Source organism: Bos grunniens, chromosome 3, assembly GCF_055505025.1.
Source record: "Bos grunniens cultivar Pamir isolate PY7600 chromosome 3, Bosgru_T2T1.0, whole genome shotgun sequence".
In the NCBI taxonomy this organism is placed as follows: Eukaryota; Metazoa; Chordata; class Mammalia; order Artiodactyla; family Bovidae; genus Bos; species Bos grunniens.
The window spans coordinates 44,017,725-44,028,830 of NC_141167.1; the positions used below are offsets into that span (position 1 = coordinate 44,017,725).

At 39.9% G+C, this 11,106-nt stretch overlaps 1 long non-coding RNA gene across 1 annotated transcript in view; it reads right to left on the minus strand.

The window, feature by feature from the left end:
- The window catches only part of LOC147375573 (uncharacterized), a 224,562-nt gene that overhangs the window by 277 nt on the left and 213,179 nt on the right, over positions 1-11,106 (minus strand). The window lies entirely within an intron of this gene.

The following is an 11,106-nucleotide window of genomic DNA, read 5'->3' on the forward strand; positions in this document are numbered from 1 at the left end:
TATGACATAAACTATAACTATAGATCGGTAGTCAATTCAATGCTGTGCCATACTCAAATAGATGGAAGCCTCCAGAGGCGTGGGTGGGAGTGGCCCAAAACTGAGTTATTAACTCAAGTGAAAGTGAAAGTGAAGTCGCTCAATCGTGTCCGACTCTTTGCGACCCGGTGGACTGTAGCCCACCAGGCTCCTCTGTCCACGGGATTCTCCAGGCAAGAATACTGGAGTGGGTTGCCATTTCCTTCTCCAGGGGATTTTCCCGACCCAGGGATCGAATCCAGGTCTCCCGCATTGCAGGCAGACACTTCAAGTTAGTTGATTACTAACTCAAAATGAGCTTTCTGACTTATTACAGAGCTAGGCTCTCTAGCTCTGGAGAACGGAAGTCCCAGACACTATTTTATAGAGGTCAAGTACGTGGGCTCAAGAATTAGCAAAATTTCCCATCATTGGAAGGATTCAACCACTAGTCAGCTAGGAAGCAGAGATATAGAGGTTATCAAGGTAAGCAACCCAAATGTCCACTAGAGGAGATATGATACCTCCATCTAAAGCACTCTGTGAAAAGAGATAGATCTAAATATATTCACATGGAAAGATGCCCCAAATTTATTTTTGAGCATAGAAAGCAAGTTATAGAAGACCATGCATAGAATTTCCCACTCATGTATAAAAAAGCATATATACACCAGCACAAATGTCTGTATGAGTAAATCTGTGATGTTTGGCAAAATGTTAGCAGTGATTTTCTCAAGGTGGTACGGTTTTGAGTAACATACACTTCTTTTTACATTGCGTGTTTTTTTCTTTTCACTATGACGGTATATCTTTTCTTTGAATAACATGGGGTTTCTCTCTCTCTCTCTCACACACACACACACATAAACACTTATCTTTTCATGTTATAAATAGAATAAAAAAAGCACTTTGTCAATCAGTGGTTGGAAAACTATGGCCAAGAGGGCTAGACCATCAACTGTTTCTGTAAATAAAGTTTTGCAGGAATGCCACTACATCCATTCTTTTATCTATTGTCTTTGACTGCTTCTACTTACAGAGCAGAATGGTTATGACAGAAATCATGGGTCTCAAGGCCTAAAATATGTATCTGCCTCTCCAGAGGCAGAAAACTTGTGGCAATCCCTGGTGTAGACAATTAGAAAACTTTTCAATATGGCAAATTGAAGCTTGCTGCTGCTGCTGCTAAGTCACGTCAGTCGTGTCTGACTCTTAGCGCCCCTATGGACTGTAGCCTACCAGGCTCCTCCGTCCATGGGATTTCCCAGGCAAGAGTACTGGAGTGGGGTGCCATTGCCTTCTCCGAAATTGAAGCCTAGATTTCACTAATTCTTCAGATTTTAACATATCTGAATTTTCTTAAAAAATACAAAACCTAAACATGGTCTGTATATTTTAAAGTACCTCCCAGTTCTGAGTAGTGATTACAATAACACAGCAAAGAGGCAATATGTATCTTTGGTCTTCCTTTCCCTCCTTCTTCTTTTCCTGCTGCTCTTTCTTATCCTCCTCCTATTCCTACTCATTCTTCCAAGGAGATATGGTAAGTCTCACGCTATCCATTTTGCCCTCAAATGATTTTCCACTTGAGTGAGGACTAGATGGAGAACGGAGGTTCCTCTCTCCTTCTGGCTGGGTCTAGCCAAGATAAAATGATTGGGGAAGTTCTGGACAAAATAAATTATCCTGTGAAACGAAGGGTGAGCTCCCAAAGGATCCACCCAGATTTGGGTGAAAGCAAGCCAGGGGAGTTGCAGAGGATCAGAGAGTAGCACACTCCAGAGGGGAAGCCTGGGAACTGGATGGAACAAGTCCCATCTCTCAATCTTCTCATTCCTCTATCCACAATCCTCCAATTTTCCTGAAAGCTTCCCTTCCTGCATAATCCATCTGGCCTCAAGGTATGCAGAGGAGGTTTGGGATGTTTCTCCTTCCCCATCAGTGGTACTCAGCATGAACACCTTCAGTTAGAGAGACCACACAGCAAGGATAGCTAGTGCCAGTCTGGCCAAGCCAGGCCCTTGCTCACTGCCAAAATTTGGCCAGAGGAGCTGGATGTTGGCCCTGATGTGGAATGTACGCAGATGCTAACTAATTAAATGGTTCAACAGAAACCTTCTCTTCATCAAGCACTCACCCCAGACATTCCCTGAAGAAAATATAAGGCCCCTGCAGTGTCAGAAAGAGAAGCAGCCTGATAGATGATTAGATTATCAATCCATCTATAGCCCATGCCACAAGGCTTTGACTCAGACACAGTCAACCATGTGGATCTGTGAGCTAAATTGTGATGAGAATGGAAAGTATTTTCTCTGACACTCTGATAACAGACCTGCTAATTTCATTTAGCTTTATAATCCGGAGGAGAATGGAACATACTTTGCCTGCAACCTCTGCTATTACAATTTACACTGCATTGTTCTCAAAGTATCTAAAATGTTTTTTTTTTTCCAGAGTATTGAGTAATCTCAAAAAATGTGATTAAAATGCTATTTTTCTTAGTATTCCAATATTACTCTAGAAATACTGAGATAATAGAATAATACTAACAACAATGCCATGATTTAAGTACAAAATCCTGGCATCATTATTGGTATTATTCCATTATCTCAGTGTTTCTAAAAAAAAAAATATGGACTATTCCTGTCCTGAGACTACACTGAATTATAGACCACATTCAAATTTTGAATGAATAAAGGTGCATTAATTTCAAGAGTGTTCTGATCATTTCTGTTTAAACACTCTCTAGATGTCTTATCATTGTTTCCTCTCCTATTTCCTAGATTACTAGGTAGGTTGCACATTTTTTCTTGTATTTATTAGTCATGTCTGGTCCTACTACCAGTTTGGGCACAGATCAGTTTTCAGAGGTTTCTGATGAATTCTGCTGGATATATTTGTATTTCTATAAATAACCTTGATCTTTGTTCTGGAATATAGTTAAGTTACTGGAACCAAATTTATCCTTTTAGGTCTTGCTTTTGAGATTAATTTGGCAGCATTAAAGTGGTTATTGCTCTAGGGCTAATTTCTCCCCCTATTGAAGACAGATTGTTTGTCTACCCAATGATCCATAAATCTTGAGGTTTTCCAGTCTGGCTGGTGGAAAGAGGCAACATTTCTGGTCCTGCATCAACATCAGGCACTGTTACCATTGATCCTTACAGCTGGTTCTTCCCTGGCCTTGATTAGTTGCTTTACCTGAATGAGTTTATCATCACTCATCATCAGTTCAGTTCAGTTGATCAGTCGTATCTGACTCTTTGTGATCCCATGGACCGAAGCACACCAGGTTTCCCTGTCCATCACCAACTCTCAGAGCCCTTGCTCAAACTCTTGTCCATCAAGTCAGTGATGCCATCCAACCATCTCACCCTCTCTTGTCCCCTTCTCCTCTTGCCTTAAATCCTTCCCAGCATCAGGGTCTTTTCCAATGAGTCAGTTCATCATTATATTCAGAGGGGACTTTCAGTGAGTCTCTGGGTTCTCTTTGTTCAGCTCTCTTCGATCTCATGCTCCTTCCCATGAATCCTAGTTGCTTTGATCTCCCTGAGTTCCCGTACCTATCTCCTTGACTCAAGGAGCCCATCAGCTCCTCTTGAATTCCCACCTCTCTGCTTTGCCTGGAAATACCTTCCAAGTAGTCAGCACCTTTCATTTGTATTCCATCTTTCAGGGATCACCATCCTTTTGTCACCTGATGTACAGTGTTTTGTAAACTGTTGTTTCTAAATTTTGTCTGTTTTTAGGTTATTTCAGATAGGGGGGTAAAACCAGTTCTATACTATAAGTAGCAGTCTCCCCATCACTCTAAACCATACATTATTATTCTTTTCTACTTATCATTATAAAATATTATTTGGTACATTTATTTTTAAGGGGCTTCCCTTATAGCTCAGTTGGTAAAGACTTTGCCTGCAGTGCAGGAGATCCAGATTCGATTCCTGGGTTGGGAAGATCCCCTGGAGAAGGAAATGGCAACCCACTCCAGTAATCTTGCCTGGAGAATCCCATGGACAGAGGAGCCTCGCAGGCTACAGTCCATGGGGTTGCAAGAGTTGGACACGACTTAGTGACTAACCCCCCCAACCCATTTTTTTATTGTCTGTCTCCCTTATCAGACCCTAAGATATATGATGGAACTTATTATGTCTATTAGGTTTACTGTTGCATCCTCAGCTATTATAACATTTATTATTCTACTATATAATATATAAGAATAATATAATAGTGTTCATTAAATAATGAATGAATGAATGTGAATGAATGAATGAAAGTCAGATGAGAGCCAGATCATGGGAGACTTTGAATGCCCAGCAAGGAGATGGAAGAACTTTTGCAGAGAGCAGAGGCTCTTATTCCAAGCCTAGAAAGACATATATAAAATCCTATTCATTTGCAATTTGAGGACCTTGTGGGGTGCTTTGCTAGTGACTTCACTCAAATTCCTGTCTTTGTAAATCTGCCCAAGCTCTTGGTAGATTAGGTCACATTTTTGGAATCTGTTTGTAACTGAGGAACCTGGCAGTCATAATGAATCTTGCCTTTGACCCTGCCTCCTAATCTTAATGGCTCTAAGCCCTTTACAAATATTAATTATGTCTCACAATGGAGTTGCCACCCTGACCTCTTTCCTTAGGCTGGTATCACTGGGACCAGTGTTCAGCATTTCTGTCCCGTAATAGCAAACTTATTCCTCCTTTCTAAAAGAGAAAGGTTAGGGTAGTATTTTTACCAACATTCTTAGTCAGTTAGTGTCCTAATGACAAGCTTTACAGGTGAATAATTTTCTTAAACTTCATATGATAATTGCAAAAGCATCTCCACTGGTCTTTCTGACTTGCCTTTAAGACAATGCAGGCAGGATAAAAGTATTTGAAATTATAGCTACACTTATTTTGTGTTTTTCCCTTTTGTTAGTTATATTGTTAGTTATATCCCTTTTGTTTGTTATGTCATATCAGGGATATAATATATAAATAAAAATATGTATATTGGGTTGCATATCCAAAGTCTGTACTGATGACGTGCATAACAAAAAATATTTAGGGATCATAGATCTAGTCTCTCCCAACCCACCCTAAATGAGGCCGGATTACTCTTCCTAGAAGGCAGCTTTAACTGTTTTCCTTTCTTCTGCCAGTACAAATGAGTAAACAACAATGAGTAACCCAAACCCTCACTCACACCTTCTATGGCTTCAAGATGAGAAAAGTGACAGTTAAAAAGAAGGGAGCTTTTCTATGCAGAGACACATTCAGTCCACAACTGTTAATAAGCCCTCACATCTGTACAACACATTGTAATTTTAAATGTGCTGAACTTTGCCTACAGGCCCTTTGATTTCAGAAGAATATGGGTCTGCTCCAAGCCAAGATATATATATTTAGTTCCACTCTAGACATGAGTTTGGGTAACCTCTGGGAGTTGGTGATGGACAGGGAGGCCTGGTGTGTTGCGGTTCACGGGGTCATAAAGAGTCAGGCACAACTGAGCGACTGAGCTGAACTGAACTGATGAAGCCTGTTAGGCCCAGTTAGAGACTAAATTATGGACCCAGAACAATAACTGCAAGACCACGACTATTTCCCAAGGCTCTATCAATGCATGTTAAGAGACACAATTACTGAAGAGATGATGGAAATAAGGAAATTTAGACATATGAAGTTATTTACTATAATTATACAGAAATAGTAGTTGAGTAAAAACCAAGCCCAGTACATTGTGTGTGTGTGTGTGTGTGTGAATATGCAAGTGTGTGTGAGTGCTTAGGAAGGGGGACAGGGATTACCAATACACCAGATATGTGAATGAAGAAGCTATTATGGAAGAAGAACTTCTGGCCCTGGATAAATACCACCTGACACCAACTGGATTAGAAATTGAGTGTCCAGTTGAGCCTTTCCTGAATTCCTAACGTACAAGCTCATGAACAAAGTAAAACCGATTAGTCGTCAAGTTTTGGCACAGGAGAGCTGAGAGTTGTAGACATCCCGTGAATACCTGGATCAAATGCTGCCTGAAGCAGAACTACCCCTGGATTTTGAGTGAGCCAGTACATTCCTTTTAGATAGTTTATGCTAGTGCATGTTGGGTTTCTGTCACTTCCAACCAGAAGAATTGTGAATAATACAGTTACACTCTTTTAACTCAGATGCAGAAGCTTCAGCTAATCATAATTCTCAGCTCTTGAATTAACTCTCATTATCAGTCTGTTCAAGGACCTTCTCTTATTTGATTTATTGAATTTCTATTCATACCCTTTTTACCCTATTCCTATGCCCATTCCCTTCTATTCACAGACAAACATTTTAATTCTGTTGTGTATCTTTTTATTTGTATGTGTCCTTACAAAATACATATTATTTTTGTACATATATTTTACTGTGGTATATTAATGGTATGTGTACTCTTTTATATGAATAATAGTTAATGAGTTTTTCCAATAGTTAATGAGTTAATGTTGTGATGGGTCATACTTTTCTCTAAAAATGCATCTCCTATTATAAATTTTCCAGGAAATATATATTCTGACTATGTCTATTGTTACTGACAATTGTTTTTGTCATCTTGGTATTTTAAGAGAAACCTCTTTTATTCTCTGAATGCCTTGTTTCTCAACCCTGCTCCATTCCATACACAGTTTATTTTTTAATAAAAAATGTTTGGTTACAAGGATGCAATATTTTCTCCTCTCTTTGAGAGTATTAATGATTTTTTTTTTTAGTTTTTTTTCTGTTATTTTCATTGTCTCAATTGTTTTTATCTTTTAAAAAAATTTTGTTCCCTTTTCATCGTCTGTGTCTTTCATGTTGGCAGCCTTCCTCAGGTGTTTACTGATCCCTGGCTGACTCTGATTTTCTGTGTGTGTGCGGAGCTTGATGTGTGGGGTGAATGGGTGATGTAGTGTACATCTGGTCCTTCTGTCTGCCTACAGATCTCTGTTGGTTTCTGTAGGTCTCTTTCCTTGGGCTAGTCAGATACATCAGTAAGAATCTGACACAGCACTTGCAGGTAGGGAAGGTTTAAGTCTGGCTACCATCATTAAAAGAGCCTGAAGTCTCCTCATGTTTTCTTGTCTTGCTGCAGTTTTTAAATCTAGATTTTCAGCTGACCTTGTTTTCTGAGTACCCTGTCCTCAACTATGACTCATGTCATACTTTTGGTTTGCCCGATCTTTCAGTCATTCAACAAATATTTATCCAGTACCCCCTTAGCACTTTGTGCCAGGCATAATCCTAGGTATTGTTGATCCACTAGTAATCACATCAGATGAAAATCCTTTCAAGAAACTTACATTCTAATAGAATCTCTATTAGAAGTGAAGTGAAGTGCAAGTCGCTCAGTCATGTCTGACTGTTTGCGACCCCATGGATTATACAGTACATGGAATTCTCCGGGCTAGAATACTGGAGTGGGTAGCCTTTCCCTTCTCTAGCAGATCTTCCCAACCCAGGAATTGAACCAGGGTCTCCTGCACTGCAGGTGGATTCTTTACCAGCTGAGCTACCAGGGAAGCCCTTGGAATCTCTGGTATTCTCTAAAAACATCTCCTGTCTTTTGGGGGTGGGGTGGGAGGGTGGCTGCCAAAGGAAGTTGGGGGTGGTGGAATCTGGAGGTCCAAGTGCTCCTTATGAAAACTTTCAACCAATCCTCTTATTTTTCAGCCCCATTTTACACCCTCACCTTCAAAAGTGCTCACTGCCTCTGATTCTGAGCCTTTCTGGGTTTTGGTGGAATGCACCAGCTTTCTGTTCTCATCCCCCAACCCTTCATAGGCATTCAGATTTCAGCTTTCTTCATTTTGCTAAGCCAATTGCCTTGTCACTTGTTCATCTATTAAAACTTCCTATTTCTTGTCTGCTTTAGTTTTCTCTCCCATTTTCCTTTTTCTTGTTACTTATACCTTTTTGTTTTTCATTGAATATTATTTTAGTGTAGATTTGGGGAAGGAAAAGAGAGAATTCTGTGTTCAATCAACTTTGTTTAGTCACATACCAGCACCTCTCTCTATGGACACAAAGTTGCTTGTTTGACAGGTAAAAATGGTGCCACCCTGGATGGTGGCAGGATCAGGTCCCGATTTTCTGAAAGTCACATATCTGGGAAGGTGTATTGTTTGAATTGACAATAAGATCACATGCTGTTTTGGGGCCTCTATTATCATGGCTCATTTTCTTTCTCTATTTCTCTTGGGCCTTAGAACATGTCTCATTTAACCTTCTTGTCCTTCAAATCATATTTTCATTTTCTTGTATTTCTATCACTGATCATCACCTTTTCCTTGCTTTGATACCCTTGATGAGAAAGTACTGCAGACCGAATTCCTAGTTATCACACATATGTATTGTTATACAGTAAAATAGTGCTTTTTCTTTAAAAAAGTTGGAAGGAAATAATAGGAAGACAAGTAGCTAATATTTATCAAGCTCTTGCTGTGTGCAAGACACTGTCCTATGAGTTTTACATGCATTACCTTATGAAATCCTGCTCTTCCCCATGAGATAGGTATCACTGTCACCTCTGCTTTGGATGAGGTATCAGATTCTAACACCTTATTTTACAAATGCAAGACTAAGATTAAAAACTTGCCTAAAGTCTTAACAGCAAATGAATGAAGTTTTAAAATATCCATGAAATGAATCTGGTTTCTTTATTATCAGAGTCACAGAGATGCCTTGTTAGGAGTTTGCAGTGGGGTTTGGTGCCCCAAATCTCCAAGGCTCCCAGCAGAGGGAACCACATATCAATAGCCAATTAGAAAGTAGAAAACCAGATTTATCTGATCGAAGAGCAGGGATGTCTGGTTAGCTGTGGTGGAGGGTTGGGTCTAGAAACCAACAAGGGCTTTCCTGCTCCCTCAAGTGGAGACTGGCTGGGTCCAGAAGGGTGAGGCCTGTGCAGCAGGTTCTAATCCATTCACCTAACCTGCTATGCAGGAGAGAAAGGCTGGCTGCCTCACCCTCCTCACATTGCAGACCAAAAAGCTGGGTAGAGAGCACAAGTATTGCTCGGCCTACCTCCAATAGGGACACCTGGGCCCAGGGTGTGATTGCCACTGTGTGAGAGCACGTGAAATAAAGGAGAATGCTGGGAATAGATCAGGTAGTCATTAAGAAGTGACTCAATATGAATTAGACCCCAACCTTTTGGATTAGCACCTGCTAGTTTCCTCCTTACTGACTCAGTGGACATGACTTTGAGCAAACTCCAGGAGACAGTGAAGTTCAGGGGAGTCTGGCAGTTCAGGGAAGTGCTGCAGTTCATGGGGTCACAAAGAGTCAGACATGACTTAAGTGACTGAACAAGTTTCCTCCTTGAGGCAACTGTGAAATGGTCTGGAAGTGGAGGTGAAAATGTTCTTTCTCCCAGAAGCTAGGAAAAGCAATCTCCTTGCTGTGGGTTGAGGTGGAAATGTGGGGAGAAGAAAACAATAGGCTCTCTTCTCAATATTTCTGTTTAGTGGAGATAAAAATGCCACTATTTAAAATATCATTTGTAGTTATTCTATCTTATCCTTTATATCAGTGCTAGTTGCAATCCACTCAATGGGTTTCTTGACCCACTAATGGGTTGGGACCCTCAAATTGAAAAAAAAATGTTGTAGGAGGTTTGTTGACAGTTTTATTTATTTATTTATTTTTAGTAGCTTAAAACAATACAAGTTTATTCTCTCATAGTTCTGGAGGTCAGAAGTCCAAAAAGAGTTTGTGAGATTAATATCAAGGCGTTGTTGACAGTTTTAGAGGAAACAATGACTCTTATTTGCAGAGCACTTCAGTGGACCCTTTTGTTGTGCCTGAAACAGGAATTAGAGACCAGAATGGACAGGAGTGGTTGACAAAGACATGTAGTTTGGTACACCTGTGAAGGATAATTCAATTAAAAAGATATGAATAGATATGGGTAGAGAGATTATTAACACCTCACAATGCTGAACATTTTCTCATGTTCCTATCTGCCATTTGTCTTAGTCCAGGCACCTAAACCAGAATAACATGGACTGGGTAGCTAAATGAACAGACATTTATTTCTCACAATTCTGGAAGCTGAAAGTCTGAGATTAGGGTGCCAGCGTGGTTGGGTTCTGGGTAAAGTCCCTCTTCCTGGTTTATAGAGGGTCATCTTCGCTTTGTATCCATACAAGACAGAGAAAGAAGGGCACTAATCCTATCATGGGGCAACATCCTCATGACCTAATTATCTTAGAAAGGCCTAGCTCCTAATTCTGTCCCATTGGATGGATGCTAAGATTTAACATATAAATTTTGGGAGGACAAAAATATTCTGTCCTTAGAACTGTCTGTATATCTTCTTTGGCAAAGTGACAACAAAATTTTTAATAAGTCACGTGCTAAAGGCAAGTGGGGTTTTTTTTATTAACAACAGTAGTAATATTGGTAAAAATAAGCTTTCTTTTTAAAAATCTCCTATGCATAAAACTCTGTGCTAGGTACCAGAGATACAAAGTTTAACCAAACATATGTGGCTCTTTCCCTCATGGAACTTATACTCATGAGGTAGGTGAGGAATTAGAAAAGTGTTTTAAAAAAAACAAATACACAAATGTATAATTACAAAAATGATGTCCCCTAAAAAAACCCAAGATGTCCTAAAAAAGAATACAGGAGACTTAATTTACAATGAAAGTCAAATAGTTCCAATTCATAGCTGTAAAATAAATGGGTGCTATTTAAGCGCTTTAGGGATAAGAGTATCTAAGTCCATGAGGACAACATGTGGTAAGGTCCTGAGGAAGGAAATTGCTGAGAATGTTGTATAAATCCCAAAGTAGGCAAGTGTAGCTGGGATGCAGAGCAACAACCAAAGAGTGACGTGAGAGGAATTTAGCAATATAGGCAGGACCCAGATAAGAAGAAGGAAAAGCAGTTAGAAGTTACTATATACAGTTCAAGTGAGAGATAGTGGTATGAATCGGTATTGTAGCCAAGGAAGTGGAGAGAGAAGTAGATAGTTTGACATGTAGCTTGGAGATAGGTGAGGGAGATGAGACATGGTGAGGGACTGTGTGATGTGGGGCGGAGAGATCAGGTGAGGAGGAAGAAGGTATCAAAAATAACTCCCAGG